This window comes from Hemicordylus capensis, chromosome 4 (genome assembly GCF_027244095.1).
Source record: "Hemicordylus capensis ecotype Gifberg chromosome 4, rHemCap1.1.pri, whole genome shotgun sequence".
NCBI classification, from domain to species: Eukaryota; Metazoa; Chordata; class Lepidosauria; order Squamata; family Cordylidae; genus Hemicordylus; species Hemicordylus capensis.
The window spans coordinates 132,575,598-132,594,315 of record NC_069660.1 but is presented as its reverse complement, the minus strand read 5'-3'; the positions used below and the strand labels follow the sequence as shown (position 1 = coordinate 132,594,315).

The window sequence follows — 18,718 nt, the reverse complement described above, 5'->3', positions numbered from 1 at the left end:
TAATATTTGGGTCAAAGTAGGTAGAATTTGGCTGCAATATTCTTTCATTTTCATAATCTTACTCAAACAAAAACCCATTTAGGCATGATTAATGTGGGTACACTGTACATGGATAGAACATGAGTGCTCCTGCTAACTCCACACTGCAGTACCAATGCGCTTCTTAGCCACACACCCTGCTCTTCCCATTCCAGCATTTGTCTGAAGAGGGCAGCACTGAGGGGACAGTCAACCCATGAGATTTACCCTAGGTGATTTAGAACCCCTACAGTGGAGAAGACTAAAAAAAAATGTATGATTTAAAATAAAATGTTTACTGTTAGCTGTCTTTACAGCTTGAAAACAGATCACCAGCATGCAAAGATTCAGGTTCATAAGGATAACGAGGAATTTGTTCTATAGGAAATAAAAGCTTTTAAACAGACTCAGTTAACAGTAGGGATGTGCATGGAACCGGTTCCATGCACAACCGCATTATGGGGAGGGGTTGCTTTAAGCTGTGGAGAGGGTGCTCTTACCTCCCCCGCTGAGTTTCCCCCTCCGGTGCTGCTTCCAAACCCACTGATACAAGGCGGCTGCTCGTTGGCCTGGACAGTGTCATACCAGAAGTGGTGGGTGTGTGAATAGACCGCTGAACCTGTTCATGCACACCTGTAGTTAACAGAAGACAGATGTTCTATGCACTAATCTTCCCACATAGGCATGCATATCCAAGGACAAGCTACAAGAATAAATTCACTTAAATGAACATTCAGTAATCCAAAAACCTTTGGTTTAAACTGAGAGTTAAGATGCTTTACATTTTCATTTGTCCTCTAAAAAGAATGGAAATTGCCAGTTAAGGTGCCCATCTTAACTTCTGCAGCATATAAGCTGTAAATAATTTGTTCTGCCTGGTATATGATGATGGCTTTAGAAATGAGGGTCCATGCACCAACACTTTGCCTTGATAAATAATTCATCAGACAGAAATTCATCAGCGGCATCTCTAGGGAGTGCTTAGGTAAACTGCACCTTAGCCTGGGTTTCCTTAGCCTGGTTTTGCATGCACGTGTGAATAGCCTCAATGTTTGAATATGTGTTTAGTTTGCTTCATTGCTTGTGTGAATGGAAGCATCACACAGTGTCTGTGATCCTGCTCATAGTCACAATGAGTACCAAAGAGGGAGTTTCTGGGAAAGGTCATGGCCATGGGAGAAGAAGAGGTGGAGCAGCAGGAAGGGGGACTCTGTTGTCTCCACCAGCTCTAGTTTACCAAAGTAGATAATCTGGCTTGGAGTCAGTGCTACACCTTTCCTCTAGTAGAAGACCCTCTCTCACCAAACTGTAGAGAGATCCTTCGCAACAACCTCCAGATAGTGGTAGACATCCAGAGCTGCATCTGGTGCAGAGAGGCAGCTCTGAACTCAGCCAGAGTGTTGCAGAGGGGAAGCAATTTTCACTGTTCTCCCATGTTCCCACAGGGACATGCTTCTCATTGCTTTCAAAAATACATCCTTGAGTATTACTTTAGATATTGCTGTCCTATCCCCTGAAGAAGAGCTTCATCTCAATATGAGTTAGAACTGCAAGTGATTGTTTCTAAGAGCTCCTGCTTTCACACACACCCTGCATTGTAATGCTTCTTTTTTGCCTTTTGTGAGGTTAACAGAAGCAGTTATCCATAACATGGTCACAAGTTTCCACAAGCTTGTGATTTTGAACAATGAACATGCAATGAAGAGATCCTTTACAACCCAGGTGTAAAATGAGAGGATTGACAGGTGGGAGGAAAGAGTTCTTAACCATGGTTGGCTCACAATTTCTCCCCTGCAAATGTGACTCTGAGACCATTTTAATTCCAGCTAGTCCCAGTTTCAGAGCCCAGCTGAGGAAAACATTTATTTAGTGCCAAAGGACTAAAAACAAAGGATTAATGTTGGTTTTGATCCAGATTAAGCCCCCATGGTGGCTATTTATGATAAAATTAGTAATTTTAGCACAAATTTTAGCACAGATATGTGCTAAAATGTGTGCATATCAGGTGGTATGATTTATATACCACCTGATATGTGCATCGCCTAGAGATGCACATATTAGGCAGTACATAAACGTAATAAATTAAATAAATAACAAACATGCAGGCCCCAATCAAGCAATAGCTATATTGAATGGTTTGGCCTTTAGAATGGTGAAAGAGCGTTTGTGATGTGGTGTTCATCACCCTCTCCCACCCAGTGCATTGTCCTCTACAAGTGTCTCTCCAGCACCGCATTCATTTTGCAGAAATACACATAGGTCATTCACACAATCAAGAACTGTGTTCCACCCAGGTTTGGGAGCTGTGTGTGCTCCCAATTCTTGGTTTTGTGGAAGCAAGGTAGGAGGAAAACCTGGGTAGAATGATTGTGTGGAAGCAAGGTAGGAGGGAAAGCCACCTGGCAGTCCACACGAGCAGCCTAGCCCGATCTCGGCAGCATAACACAATCCTGGCAGTTGGGCTAAGGGAGTGCTTGCTCCTTTAACCTCGGCTAAGAGCTTGTGAGGCTAAGAGCCCGGCATGGATAAGCCAGTCTAGGCTTCTTGTGAGAACAGCCTTTGATTGTGTGAATGATCTCACAGAGTTTGGAATGCAGCGTTTTCCCTCAGAATATCCAGTTCTTACCTGACCTCATCTACATACAAGAATTACCTTTCAAATTGGGGGTGATGGACAAATTGAGAAAAGGCCGGAAGTAGATCATACATAACACAAGAACAAGCCGACTCTACCCATATTTTTAAGAAAAGAATTATGGATGTATGAATCCGCAGTTTCTTTCTGCACATATTTTGTTTCATATGTGTTTTATAAGCTGAAGCCATTTCCATGAACCTTCTATTTAATACAGTACCCCAAGAACTCTGCCAACTGCCTGCTGTGCCCCGTGAAGATGCTGTAATGTAATGTAAGTGAGATGCATGTGACATTCACTTTAAACATACGGAGAATAGGGCTGAAGGGAAGAAATAAAGTGAAACAAAATATTCCCTCCAGACAGTTCCTGAATTGTAGGGGAGAAGAAAACAATTCCAACAAATGCAACATGAAATAAAAGACATTGATTTGGTGTAATCATGGGATTATCAGCCTAAATGGATTAATACTGTATAAGAAAGGTTTACCTTTAACAAGCTTTTATTATTTGAATTAAATGACCTCTCCACCTCCACCATATGACTTCCCAGTATTTTGAAAACATTCTTTCAACACACACATCAGACAAAATAAAATAAAATAAATGATATACTCTTTCAGATTCTTTCCCCCATCTTTCACCATTTTTCTTTTTCTTTTCCCTATTATTTCTCTCCTTCAGAGATTTACATCTCCTCCAGAAAGAGTCAGAAGCTGCTTGTCCCTTTCAGCAGTCAACAATAAAGTACAACCTATATCAAATTCATTCCCAGCATAAAGTTATATTGCAGAGAATGGATCAGTTATCCAGTTTGGAAGGTACATGGCTCAGGATAGGAACATAGGAAGTTGCCATATATCGAGTCAGACCTTTGGTCTATCTAGCTCAGTATTGTCTATACAGACTGGCAGCGGCTGCTCCAAGGTTGCAAGCAGGATTCTCTGTAGCCCTGTCTTGGAGATGCCAGGGAGGGAACTTGAAACCTAAATACTCTTCCCAGAGTGGCTCCATCCTCTGAGGGGAATATCTTACAGTGCTCACATGTGGTCTCTCATTCCAATGCAACCAGGGTGGACCCTGCTTAGCTAAGAGGGAAGTCATGCTTGCTACCATAAGACTAGCTCTCCTGAGCTCTCTCTTGCTTGCCGCAGGTAAACTTGCAAATAATCCAAGTTCTGCCTTCCCCAAAGTGGAAAATAAGCTGGATCATTTTCTGAGCCAATTCAAGGCCCAGAAAATGACCCACTGCACCTAGCAGCCTTTCTCAACTGCCACCCCTTCATCAAAAGACCCTCAGTATGACTCCCCAACACACTTCCCCCTTACTCTTCACTTCATGCTGCTGCCAGACCAATACCAGCAGCATCAGATCTGTATGGGAAGCTGGTTTTTTCCCTTTCTCCCTCCATCATTCTGATGTGTTGTAGCCCTTGGGACTTATCTTTTCCTCCTCCTGTCTTGCCTTGTGTAACTACTGCTGCTTCCCTTGCCAGACAAGTAAAGACAGAGAAGAATGTATATTGGGAGTGGGGGGCTGTGGGGAGGGTGGTTTCAGGACAGGGAAGCTGATGGGGAAATGGAGGGATGCTGGCAGTTCTTTATATGGTTTGGATTTAATTGTAGTGGCTTGAAAAGCTTGCTTCTCTGTTGAGGAAGGTTTTACAAGACCCTGAAATGCCATCTCAAAATCTGAGCTGGGAGATGTTCACCAGCATCTTACTGGATACTGTTAGTTGCTGCATTTTGCTATTGTCACCTGAAGGTTAAACTAAACTACTCATTGGGCTGTAGCCTGTAACTGCCCATCAGAGGCGTATCTAGGGAAATAGCGCCTAGGGCAAGCACTGAAATTGCGCCCCATGTCCATACATCTGACACCCATCTTTCAGATAACTTTACCATAATATCAGCTGAAAAATAAAAGTCAAGCTCGTTAATCTTTTAATATTTCATAAACTATTTAGCAGTGGATGTAGCCAGACCAAAAAATTTCAGTATGCTGGGTCTCATGAAATACTCAAATACTATGTGGAGGTGTACTTGGAAAACTATGGAGAATTTGACTTTTCCCAGATACTCTGAAAATAATTAAAGGATATGCAGAGTAAATTGTGTCACTGCTTGGAATATATTCTAGTCTTTCAGAAAGACAGTTAAAATGAGAGAAAGAGAGCAAGAAACTCCCAGTGGGCCTTAATCCTAAGGATTTCACACTGATTCAAAGACAAACTCACCATTAATAGCCATATTAGCAAGACATCACATTTATCTCACTTATTACAAGAAGCAAAGTAAGAGCAAATGAATACAATCATAGCTCATAAGCTTCAGCTTAGTATTCACAAGCCCTGATTCTCTGCACATAGTGCCAAACTAAATATATATTCAGTGACATTTTTTTTTAAAAAATTACGTGTAGCCCCTTTGGGGGGCTTCCTAAAGGCCATGGGGGGGGGTCTGAAAAGGTTTCCCCTCCCCCTGCTGGTCTCTAGGGCCTCGCAGGGACCATTTGAGCATGTGCAGTAGCCATTTATTTAATTTTTTTAAAATAGAAAAATGGCTGCTGAAAATAAAATGGTTGCTGCGCATGCTCAAATGGCCTCTGCGAGGCCTGGCCTGGCCTAGGGCCTCACAGAGGCCATTTGAGCATGCATGGTGGCCATTTTGTTTTTGGTGACCTTTTTTAAAAAAAAAAATTAAAAATTGCCCCCCCTTCAAGTGGCACCCGGGGCATGTGCCCTGCCTGCCCTACCCTAGATACGCCCCTGCTGCCAATGCTGAGTTCCCCTTCCTTCTCCGTAAGTGTGTAATTATCTTACTTTGTGCCCTAGCATCATGATATGGAACATTTGTTCTCTGCTCCCCACATCACCACCACCAGTGACAGCCCCTGTCATTGAGTGGAGAACACTTTTGGGCCAAAGTAGACATTACTAATCAGTAATGGTAATTTGCTGTGCTTTGTATTTTCACTTTTATTTTCAAAAAGCAGCAGCTAGGGGCCCAGATCAGGAGTGCAGTGCAGGAGAAGGGGTTTAACCCTTTCTCCCAAACAAATTTCCTGCTGAAATTTGTTTATCCAATGGATCTTTTTGCCACCAAAGCTGCTATTTGCAGCAAACAGCTGTTTCCAAGGAGTTATTTCCAGCCAGTAAACAATGATGTCATGCACATGACCTCATGCCACTGCTCACAGAGGTCTGCGGGGGAAACCTCTGTGAATGCACAGAGGCCATTTACGTGACCTCACCAGATTCCCCTTTAGCAATAGAGCTCTGAACCAGTCTGAACCGACCCTGACACTAAGTACTAAATGACTCCCCTCCTGCCCCTTCTAGGTTTAGGGAAGCCCCGCTGCCCATTTACTGGTAAAGGGGGATCATCACCGGATTCCCCTTTACCCATAGAGCTCCAAACCAGCTGGGTTCAAACTAGGCCCAGTTCAGTTCAAACTTGGACCGGCCGAGGTTGCTCCTCATTCAACCCCAAACCTGTCAAGCTGAGCATGTTCGACATCAAGCTCAAGCCGGAAGTACTGCTTGGATCCTACTGCTCTCCAGCCTCAGAAGAAACTTGATCTAACCCAGTGGTGTACATTGCTTTCCACTGGCAGGAACATAGCATAAAATAGTAGAGAAATAATGCTACATAGCAACCTCAGTCTCAATTATGCTAATTGTTAAAATAAAAGAATAATTTATACAGCCTATTAGAGTATTCATAGCACTTCACATAAATTTCTCAGTAATTCTTAAAATAACTGTGTAAGGTAGGTTACTGCTGTTATCTCTATATTGCAAATGCTGGGCATAGTGTATCGGTTAGCATGCCAGACGAAGACTTGGGAGACACCGGTGCAAATCCCCACTCAGCCATAAAATTTACTGGTGACTTCAGACTAATCACTCTTTCTCAGCCTGATCTACCTTACAGAGTTTTCATAGGAATTAAACAGAAAAAACCATGTACAACCTGAATTCTTCTGGTGCTCTCCCGGTGTCACACATAGACATAGGCCTGGTTCATGCAGTCATTTGAATTGAGCTGAAATGTGGGCTACCAACATTGACATGATTGTGTGAACCCATTTCAAGGTGGTTTATGGCCTGAGATTCCTGCCTTGGCATGGGTTCACATAATCACACTAATATTGGTTCATACAATCACACTAACATGTGATTGTTAACATTGTGATTGTTAACTACGAAAATATATCAGTATGAAATGTGTGATCCTCTGAGTAGATGTGTATGAGAAAAGGGACTTACCCAGAAATTTCTGGCCAATCTGCACACACAGATTGTTTTAGAGATTCTCCTGATCTTGCTGTGAAGGAGGAGGCATCTATAGAAAGAGGCATCAAATCAAGGACATGGATGTAGAAATATTGACAATCTCTTTCCCAAATGATGATAAGCACAGAGTAATCACATCCAGCACAAATGGATAATGAAATCATCATTTTTGCAAAAAGACATTCAAGTCCTGTGTTGATGATGAATCTATAAGGTTCCCATTCCAAAGACAGCCCATCACCCAGAGCAGAAGAGATACAATCAGCCAAAATCCAGTCTTAATACACATGCTCTGGGCAACCATAGAGCCTTAAGAAACTCTGAATAATTATCAACATATGGCTGAATGAGTGCACTCATGACAATCCTCTGAAATAAAATGCATATGCACTATACTTTGAAGTTTGCTGCTAAATAAAATCTATTCCTTGTCCCATACAAAGTTCTGGACAATAATGTTGTAACAATGGGCTGTAGAGATGTGCAAATTGATTCAAATTTGAATTGATTTGACTCAAATCTGGGTGATTTGGGTGATTCATATTTGAATCTTATCACCCCTTAAAAGGGCAATTTGATTCAAATTCAAATCAGATTTAAAAATTTGATTTAAAAATTTGATTCGAGAGTCATTTGCCACTTTTTAAAAACCACTCTGGCCCCCTGACTGGTTCTTAAAGGCACCAAAACATGATTAAATTGATTTGAATTTGATTCAAATCCAGATTGAATGTTTGGACTAGATTCAAATTTGATTTGAATTCTAAATGAATTTTTGGAATTTGGTTTGAATTCAAAACAAATTGAAAAATTTCTTTCATGCACTTCTGTAATGGCCTGGATCATAAGGGTAGAGGGAAATGTAAATTAAAAACTTACATATATACTCATACATTAATAATGATCATCTAGCCAGTTCATGGCTGAATCAAGATTTGGTGAGCAGAGAACTTCCTTGATCATCATTCACCAAAATTCTGTAAAGGAGGTGTCATGGGCATCCATTGGAGAATGTGTCAGAGTTTAAAATCAGGATCAGATTCACAACAAACCAGAACCAAGGAGACCATGAAACTGAGGCAAAGAGGCTATTCCCACGATCACTGGAAAGCAGACTAAGGGAGCTTAGCCCGCTTTCCAGGGATTGTGGGAACCACTGGGCTCACAGGTGAGCCTGGTGCTCCCAAGGTGGCTAGCCTGCCTAAATCCCCCTCCCCTTAAATGAGGTTAACGGAGTGAGCGCTCCATTAACCCCATTTGGTTGCTCATGTGTTGCTGCAGCATCTGGTGACACATGAGTAGACCCCCAACCGGGCAGCTTCAAGCAGCCTCCTGGGCTTGGGGGTCTCTCCAGAATGCTCCACGCACTTGCACGGGGCAACCTGGAACTTCCAGGGGCTGTGCAGCCCCCGATCCCTGCAGCCCCCTGCGGCTCCATGACAGAGCCGGCAGCTGTGTGGGCGGTCAATCCCCGCAGACCACATTGAGGTGCTTCACAGCAATCGTGTGAAGCACTTCAATGTTTGAGCCTATGCAAGGAGGCTTTATGTCCTTCCTGTTCTGAAAAGAGCCAATGAGCTGCCTGGCTGGGTGGGGTCAGTTCATGGGTTGAGAACTCTATGCTACGGATGTGCAAAACATTTCAACGTTGAAACGTTTCAACTCAAAGTGGGCTGTTTTGAGTGTTTCAAGCTTAAAAGAAAAAGCCCTTTAAATAAAGGGTCTGTTTTGAGCTTGGAACAAAACAACCCTTTTTTGAGTCAAAACGTTTTGACATTTTGAGCACCATTTTGGAGGCCTGTTTTCCCCTTGCTGATGGCTTGCAATATACTTGCTTCATAAAATTTGTTACAAATTTCCGGCTTGCCCATTGCTTTTGTGGGTAGGGTGATAGGTAGCACCCATCATGCCCTACACCCAATCCACCTTGGGTGTCCCTAGGCACTACCCATGCAGAACAATGGGTGTTTCAGGTTTCCCCATTGTTCTCTATGGCTGAAACACTCAAAATGTTTCAACCGGGTCAACCGTTGTTTTGATGAAACATTTTGGCTGTCGGCATTTTGTTTCAAGCTCAAAACAAAACCCAAAACGCGTGCACATTCCGAGCACATCCCTGCTCTATGTCTGGCAATGCTGCTGTAGTTCAGCTGGCTGCCAAATAGGGGAGCAGTATGTAGGTTCTACAATTGCCATCCTATATAATAAAACCCTAGGGTATCTGCGTCCGTGTCTCTGTGAGGTGTTCTGCGCATGCATGGCTGTGCTTGCAGCCTGATTGGCTGGCGCGCGCAGATGGAGAACAGTGGCGGCGGTGGCCATGGCCGCTGGTGGGCCTGGCCTGGAAGCGACGGGGACAGGCCGAAGAGCCGAGGCGGTGGGCCTGGCCGGGTGAGGCGGCAGCGGGGGAAGCCGGGCGAGGCGGCGGCAGGCCCGGGTGGTGGCGGGCCCGGCCGGAGCCGCGGGCTCGGCCGAAGGAGGCAGTGGGCCTGGCCAGGAGGAGGCGGCGGGGGAGGCCAGAGAAGGCGGCGGTCCTGGGGGAAGCCGGTGCCTGGGGGAAGCGGGCCCGGGGGAAGCCGGAGGAGGCGGCGGTCTGGCAGCCGACATCGGGCTCCGCGGGCTGGCGGCCGACATCGCATGCCTGAAGGAGCCCGAGCTTGGCGGCGGCGGCGGCCTCCTCCTCCTTCTGGCCCCGCTGGAGGCAGCCGCCAGCCCGGAGCTGCAGGCGGCCGAGCTGGCCTGCGGCCGAGCTGGCTCCTGGCGGCCGAGCTGGTCCGCGGCGGGGACCACCCGGCGCCGCTGCCGCCACCAGTTGCCAGAGGAGGCCCGGAGGAGGTGAGGTGGGGGCGCGGGCGGCCAGGCTTGGCTTTCTCTTCCTTCTCTTCGGGGGGGGGGCAAGGAGCCCCATTGCTGCTGCGCAGTGCTTGCTCCCGAAGAGAGCAGGCTGCTGGGGGCGTCAAGGCCTCTGTCTCCCCCTGGGGGGGTGAGAGGGGACGCAGCAACAGTTCCTCTAGCGCCCGTTATTGTAACGGGCCTAATGTGACTAGTTCTTCAATAAAGGCAGATCCTGACAGGATGTTCATTTCAGTATGTTGATCAATAAGCTGATCCATAAGATAACAATATGTTAGTTTCAGTATGAAGCTTCATATCACCATATTTGTTGAAGAGGATAACATGGCGCTTCTGACTGGCATATTTATTTGCTCAAGATGGCAGACAGAAGTATTCAAACTGTCTCTATGCAGTTGAATGTTTAATCTCTACCTTCACCAAATATGATGGGCTAGATAGCAAAGAGAAGACAAAAATATACTTACTTAATCAGCTCTTATTAAGAGTGTACAAATTTGTTGAAAGGAGATGAACTATTTCTCTGTCCTTGAGTTCTGTCTCTAATTATCTGAGAAACCCAGATTTCTGGTATGTCAGGTTTCAGCAGATTCAGATCAAATGTCTTCCTCAAAAATGCAAAAGAATGAAAAGCTGCTTGGAGATGTATAGTTTTGCCTTTTGCAGTTCTTTGATGCTTTCTTTGGTTTGTATTCCGAATCTTCTAAATTGGCTAGAATAAAGAAGGAAAAGTGAAAGAAGCATTTGTCTTCTTGGGTTGTCATTGGGGACAATCGACTCCCCCTCTCCCACTTATGAACCATTAGTGGTGATCCTATTGAGGACACATCCAATAAACAGATACTTGTATTGAACACAGAGGCTTTAGGTTCACCACAGCTTTTTCAGTGACATTGTTATTTACTGCTAGCTTTTGCTGATGAAACCAGTAATAAGAAGAAATGCTTCTCACTGCTAAATTGCCTGGCACATTATCCCTACTGTTTAAGAGCGCAAGGACTTTGGGGTGGGATGGGGGTGGAATTGACTACCAAATAGGATCCATGACAAAGCAAGAGAGTTCAAGGTGGCAGCCTTGGAAGAACTCAATTTGATGGACTTATGGCTATTAAAAAGTACTCTCCTGTAGCTCCTTTCATATGTTACACTCAACACACATACAAAGAGAAATACTGTGGCAATTCACAGTAGCTTGCTGGGCCTTCATCTCATATATGTGTGTTCAGGTGAAGGTGCAAAAGAGCCTATGTGGGAACGCGGTTTCTTTATCATAGTGCTGTGCAGAGCCAGTGTGGTGTAGTGGTTAGAGTGCTGGACTAGGACCGGGGAGACCCATGTTCAAATCCCCATTCAGCCATGAAACTAGCTGGGTGACTCTGGGCCAGTCACTTCTCTCTCAGCCTAACCTACTTCACAGAGTTGTTGTGAAAGAGAAACTCAAGTATGTAGTACACCGCTCTGGGCTCCTTGGAGGAAGAGCAGGATATAAATGTAGTAGTAGTAGTAGTAATAATAATAATAATAAATAACAACAACTTCATCAAGGGCTAGGGGTGTGCACAGAACCAATTTTCATGGTTCGATCTGAATTCGGATCAAATTTGGACCAGACTGTGGTCCGTGAACCAGTTTGGTCAGACCATTCAGCTGATCCAAGCTGTCCAAACGAACCCACTCAAACCGGTTCAGCAGTTTGAGTGGCTGTAAAGGGGAATCCAGTGAAGGTTCTCCTTTGCTTCTGAAGTAAAAAACAGTTTTTGTAAAGGGCGGCTGGGCAGCAGTGAGTGAGAGGCACCTTTAAAAGTCAAATAGAAAGCACTTACCGGCAGGCCTGTGGTGCTCCCCACATCCTTGCAGCAGTGGCTGCAGCAATAGCTGGCCTCCGTGCAGGCATGGAGCCCATTTGCATGGTCAGCATGTTGTTGAGCACACCACAAATGGCCTCTGTGCATGTGTAGTGGCCAGATATTGCTGCTGCAAGGATGGGGGAGCACAGCAGGCCTGCCAGGAAGCACCTTCTATTTGACTTTTAAAGGCAACTCTCACTTGCTGCCACCCCCCCCCCATTACAAAAATTTTTTTACTTCAGAAGCAAAAGGGAATCCTCACCGGATTCCCCTTTACAGCTCCTCAAACTGGCAAACCAGTCTGTGGGCAAACCAGGCTTCGTCCAGACCAATTATGGACTGGACTCCTTTCGCAAAGGCCAGTCTGGTCCATGATCAAACCAGTCGAACTAGCCCAGAATGGTTCGGCATAACCCTATCAAGGGCTTCCAGAAAATCAAAGTTACTTATTTTCCATTCACTGTGATAACATCTATACAGTAAATACCCTCTATCAAAAAATGTTGAAGAAATTAGTCCATCATAAGACTTGTCATCATTATTCTGTATAAATTATCTCATATTGTGCTAGGCAGTTAAAATGGGGGGAAATCCCAAGCAAATAAATAGCTCTGCTAATAGACCCAGGAGTGCAGCCTTTTTGGTGGTGGCACCTCAGTCATAGTTTAAGAACATAAGAAAAGCCTTGCTGGATCAAGCCAAAAGTCCATCTAGTCTAGCATCCTGCTTCACACAGTGGACAACCAGCTGCATCAGGGAAGCCTGCAAGTGGGGAAAAGTGGGCAACTGCCTCCTCCCATCTGGTGTTCAGGGTCTTGCCCCCTCTGCTCCATCTCCCATGACAGACAGCCCCATGAACCTTCATTAAATTTTAGGCTTGTTTGATCCGGTATTTGAAGCTGGCTAATTCTGTTGCTCTCTTTATATTGTTATTGTGTTTGCGTCTTATAATGTTGTGTTTGCTTTTTATGCCTGCATCTTTTAGCTTGTTGATTTTCCAGAAGGTGTAATGGATAGTTTGCTTAGCTTTGCTTTTTTTATATTGACTTCCAGAGACTAATTGTTTTTAAACAACGTACTTACTGTTAGTACTTCTGTATCACCTTTCCCACAAGACAGACATTCCACCACAGATCAAAGAGAAAGAATAAACTATGTCCTGACCAGAAGCTATTGTGCCTGATCTGGCTGGTGAAAACTTTGTGTGTGGTATTGGCTGAGAGATTTTGGCTCAGCCTTAGTGTTAGCCACCTTTATGAATGTGACTCCATTAGGTGTTCTTTGAGATCAGTCCCCTTTATGGGTTTCCTCTGCTAGTGCAAATCATTTTATTCCCTACAGTTGAAATGGATATATGTTTTTTCCATGATCTGTGATCAAATAATGAGGCCTATCATGTAGAATGTCTTCCCCAAGAACATACAAAAGTCCTGCCCTTTCCCCATCTTTGGAAAGTATGTTAAGACTTATTGCTGGGATGCTGCACTACCTGGTTGCCTGAGTGGCCCCATGGAGTTGGCGGGGCACGTGGGGAGTGTGGTGTCCCGCCTTTGGGCCTTCTGTCTACCCTCAAAGGGAGCAGGGGTGAGATGTTTCCAGGCCTGTTGGGTCCTGGTGGGTTTGAGCAGCAAGGCAGGGAGAGCTGCAGGTAACAGCTCCAGGAGGCCACCATGTTGGGAGAAGCAGGAAGCGAGACCAGGAAGGGGACAGGGGTTGGAGTAGGCTCTAAGCCTTGTCAGCTCCGTACTAGGGCATTTAAAGCCAAGGCACCCGATGTTGAGGTCTGCTCTTGAGCATGGGAACTGGGGTTCCCCTGGAGAGGGAACTGGCTGGATGTAGCGAGCCAGGAGGAGGATTAAAGTGATGAAGTGACCTCCTTCCCTGGCTTACTCGGGGGTAGTTCTCACCCCAGGATTTTTGGAGTCAAAAAGGGCCAGGAACACACTTCCTCCCCTCTGGAGTGTGACTCTTATTTATTTCAGAAAGCTTTTTTATTTCCTGACCGTGATTATGTGGTGGATTTGGACAACTGCCAGGAAATAAGTTGGAGGGAACTGGAAGTTCCTGGCAAGTGTGTGCTTCTGGCACAAGCTGGAAGTTGCACAATTTTTTGGTCACCTAAACCTGCTAATGTTGGGTTCCTTTGCCACCTCACATTGCCAGCACACTCTCAAATAATATTAACAAATATAGAGTGCCTGTTGGGCAGTGGAGGAAACTCGATATTGGTGAGTTCAGACACAAAATGTGCACAATTTCCAGCTCATGCCAGAAGTGTGTGCTCACTGGAAACTTCCCGTTTCCTCCAACTGACTTTCTGACAGTCATTCAAACCTACCCAATATTTTGTATTTAAAGTTTATTTTTGGTTTTGGTTTGATACTGATTGTTTTTATTGCTCTTTGCTTTTAGGTTGTAAATCACCCTGAGAGCATAGGCTAAGGGTGGGGTAGATGTTATTAAAAATAAATTAAAGTTAAAATTAAAATCCATGGATGAGGACACTTGTGCTTCAGAGATCACTTCTAAGAACATAAGAACAGCCCTGAGGGATCAGGCTGAAGGTCTGTCCAGTCCAGCATCCTGTCTCACACAGTGGCTCACCAGCTGCCTCTAAGAAGCCCACAGGCAAGTGGTGAGGGCATGCCCTCTCTCTTGCTGTTGCTCCCCCATAACTGGTATTTAGAGGCAACTTGCCTCTGAGCCTATAGCCACCAGACTGAATAAGCCTGTCTTCCATTAATTTGTCTAAGCCCCTTTTAAAGCCATCCAAGCTAGTGACCATCACCAGATCCCATGGCAGAGAATTCCATAGGTTAATTATGCACTGTGCGAAAAAGTACATCCTTCTGTTGGTCCTAAATTTCCTGGCCTTCCATTTCATGGGATGACCCCTGGTTCTAGTGTTGTGATAGAGGAAGAAAATTTTATCTCTGTTCACTCTCTCTACTCCATGCATAATTTTATACATCTCTATCATGTCCCCCCATAGTCACCTCTTTTCCAAATGAAAAATGCGCTGATGCTGCAGCCTTGCCTCATAAGAGAAGGGTGTACATGGAACCAGTTTAGCCAGTTCAATTCACAGCTGAACCAGATTCGAACTGACCCAGCCTCATCTGGTTCAAACTGGACCTGGTCTGGTTTGACCACCAGACTGGTTTGGACTGGTTTACAGACTGGTTTGAAGGTCTAGGGGAATCTGGTGAGGATTCCCCTTTACCAATAAAGTGGCAGGGGTTTTTTCCTAAAGCTAAAGAGGGGGCAGGAGGGAAGTCAGGGGTAATTAACTCAATTTGTGGGAGTAGAAATGGGGGTGGTAGTGGCTCCCCCACCCCCACTAAACTCCCCCAGAGTAGCCCAGCCTGCTAGCAGTCCATTCAAGCCTCCATTCTAGTGACCTCCACACCACTGCCTCTGCTGCAGAGGCGGTTGTATTAATTGTATTCAGTACCCCTGACTCTAGTCCCACTCCCTGTTCAGCCTTAGGGAAGCCTCCCTGCCCCTTGACTGGTAAATGGGAATCCTCACCGGATTCCCCTTTACCAGTAGACCCCTGAACTGGTATGAACCAGACCAGTGCAAACTGAAACCGGCTGAACCGGATCCAGTTCAATTCAAACTACAGTTTGAGGCTATTCTGACGATCAGGCGAAATCGGGCTAGAAAAGCCTAGCCCAATTTTTCCTGACCGTGTGAGCTACCAGGCTCGCAGGTGAGCCCGGTGGCTTCCAGGCGGTTAAGCCGCCTAACTACCCCTCCCCTTAAACTGGGTGTGCAGACCGAGTGCTCCGCAAACCTGGTTTTCAAAATAATAGGTAGACGTGGCACGGCTCCATGCCTACTCATGAGTAGACACCAAGCCGGGAGGCTTAAAAGTAGCCTCCCGGCTCAGAGGTATCTCCAGTATGCCCTGTGCACTTGCACAGGGAATACTGCAGCTTCCGCGGGCCGCGCAGCCACCGATCCTCCCAGCCCCCGCTGGCTCCGTCATGGAGCCAGCAGTTGTGTGTGGGGCCAATCTGGCCACCCAGGGCTCCCACCCTGCTCGTCTGCAGGGAGAGCGGGCTTAGCCTGCTTTCCCCGCTTACCCTTACAAAGTGGGTCTCCCTGATCGAGAGACCCGGCTCTTTGAATCGAGCCAGCTCACACATCCCTATCATAAGGAAAGGGCTCCAGGTCCCTGTTCATCTTGGTTGCCCTCTTCTGTAACCAAGTTCTGCAACCACTTCTTCTATCAAGTTTGTGGATATATAGAGAGGCTGTTCTCACAAGCAACCAAGAGCGGGCGAAGGCAGCAAAGCCTCCTCTTGGCTCCTCATGAGAAGCAGTGGGAGGCAAGTGGCTGCCACTGCTGCAGCAAACCTGCTGGAGGAGCCCTCGTTCAAAATGAGGTGAAGAGAGCAAGTGCTCTCTTCACCTCATTTCTTTGGTCATCTGCCAGCCCTGGGGTTGGGAGACAGGGCAGGGAGACTGTGGGGATGTCAGCCAGCATTGGAGGAATCCCCATAATGCCCCAAGCATTCGCGTGTGGCATTATGAGAGTTCTGGGGGCAGGGAGATGCTCCCAGGCCCCTGACCCTCCACACATCTGGGGATGCGATCTCTGCACTCAGACTCTATGAGGAGCTCGTCTGCATGGAGGTAAGCTTTTGAAACCTTCCTCTCCTCACCCTTTTTGACCCCTTTCTCCAACTGTGAGAAAAGGCTCATAGCATTGCCTTTTTTTTTGTGGTCAGGAAATTATCTGCATTCCCATTCCTTACATTTCCAGTTAGTTTGCACTTCCATATGTTCTTTGCCTCCTTCCCTCACCCTCACGGTCCACTATTCACAGCAGTGCATGCAAGCATTCAGAGTTTGGCATATAAAGCTCCCAGAGTGATCATTTTATGATGGAAGACCTCCTCAGGTAGCTCTAGGTCACTGTCTGGTAAAAGAAGGTGCCCTCAGCGTTTAGCAAGAACATGTTTTAGCCATCTGCCCCAGATGCCTGACTTTTCCAATCCATTGCTTGTGGGCTGCCAGAGAATCAGAAAGAGAGATGTTAAGAGACTGCAGTAAGTAGTATTCTCCACATGCTTAAGGTGCTCTCTTCCTTAACCAATTCTCAATTCTGAAGGTTTTCCCAATTTTGGGAAAGGCTTCTAAATGTTATAGAGCATGAAGCTTATCTACGTCAGTGGTGCTACTTGACGAAACATGGATATAATGGGTCACATCAAAAGATGTGAATGTTTATATTCCACTTATGCCCATAACTATGTGTTAAGTGTTAAGTGTCAAATGAAACCCAACCTTCCTGTGCTCCCTGGCATTTTACAGTGAGTCATGCTATGTGTTCTTGTCAGTAAATCCTTAATATATAGACATTTTCGGGTATGGCAATTTTTGGATTCTGAAACATGGTATGGGGTTCACCAGATTAAGAACTGAGCTTCACAATAACCCCCACTTACCCTTCCTTTTTTCATTGAATGCATGGAGGAGGAACCGGAAGCACACACTACCCACGCCTCCTGTGAAAGTGGCCATGTCCCTGGACATCCATGCATTACTTGCTTGTTTGCAGAGGGTAGCACTGAATGCAGAGAGGGTTCCTCCACCTGTGATGAAGCAGGGAATTCTGAGACATTTGCTCTATACACACCATATAAATATAGCCTACCGACCTCTGCCTCTCACTGGCCTTCCCAAAACATTTCAGGGAGACTCATAGGCCAAGTTGCCTGAGGGCCGCCATGAATTTGGTGCTGATCCTGAGTCAAGAAGCACTGGCAGCTTTTGATGGCCTGTGAAGCACATGGTTGCTACCAATGTTGGAGGTGGCTGCAGAACTTTGAATCGTGTCCTTGGTCTCTGTTCCAGCCTTCCATTGCTCTACATGGTTACATACTCTACCACTGGGGCATTTAAACAATAGTTTTGTTCATTTTAAACACCTCAACAGCTCACTTTCAGGGTTTTAAAGTGTAGTTGGTTGAATCCTAGGTACCATCTAACTTGCTATTTCAAAAAATCCTCATTGTTAAATGTTAACTTCACATAGATTAGATTTGATCACATTTACATATCATTATTCATGCATATCATAGCTATTTTCTTGTCAATATTCCTATTTTCCATTCCACACTGTGTATTAGCTGGGTCTCCTTTGTGTTTGTAACAGTGCATGTAAACAAACTTATTTTAGCCCCAAAGCCATTGATGTAAATTTATTGTGACTACTGATTCCTAAAATTGCATACTCTTCCCACATCTTCCAGGTTTTTCCACCTTCTGACTGTAATTGAAACTGACAGGGAAAAGAGAGAAAAAGAATAGAGAAGAGACAGAGAAAGATCAAGTATCATTTTCCTGCCCGTGAGGACTTTGTCTGAAAACCCGGCTGCATATAAAAATATCTATTTGTCTACATATTATTTTGTAAAGCTCCAAATTGCCTGTGACTTTGTAAAAGGCTTTGATGATGGCTATGACTTGGGGTGCTTTCATCTTACAACTGTGAATGCTCATTATTGATGCTGCAGAAAGCCAGCACTGCCTACTGCAATGAATGGACAAAACATGGAAGGGGTCTATGGGTTGCTTTACACAGGCACAGTCAACACTTGATGACTGCGATCCCAAGTAGGTCTTACATTTTGTTTTCAGTTCCTAGAGCTGAGCCGAATATTCTACATGGTCAATGTTTAGTTCAAAAGCAGTATATTCAATGCAGCTGTCTGCATTGCCACCCTAGGGTTGCAGTTCCACATCATAAGGACCTTGGGAACTTATTCTTATCCCTACCATCCCGGCACAGGCAACACAACTGTAACAGACCTTTATTCCTAGTTCGAGTTGCAACATCACAACGGAGGCCCTCTGTCTTCTCCAGTCGGCTCTGGGGTCATTACTTCAGAGCACCAGGCACTGACTTCTTTGTGAACTTCTTCACATAGGTGCTTGGCGTTCAGTTGTAGCTATGTTGAGAAATTTCCTGAAAGTGGCAGGCTCTCTCTCTCTCTTAAGGCAGTCCCTGGGTCCAGCTGTTTGTTCTCCTGATGTCCCTGGATTCTATATG

The 18,718-nt window shown here is 45.4% G+C and overlaps 1 long non-coding RNA gene across 1 annotated transcript in view; it reads left to right on the top strand.

The window, feature by feature from the left end:
• The window catches only part of LOC128325436 (uncharacterized), a 180,765-nt gene extending 162,657 nt beyond the window's left edge, over window positions 1-18,108 (top strand). Inside the window, exon 4 of the long non-coding RNA XR_008307448.1 lies at window positions 17,919-18,108. This is a non-coding gene — a long non-coding RNA (uncharacterized LOC128325436). The remainder of the gene's footprint in view (window positions 1-17,918) is intronic.
• Window positions 18,109-18,718: the final 610 nt, after the last annotated feature.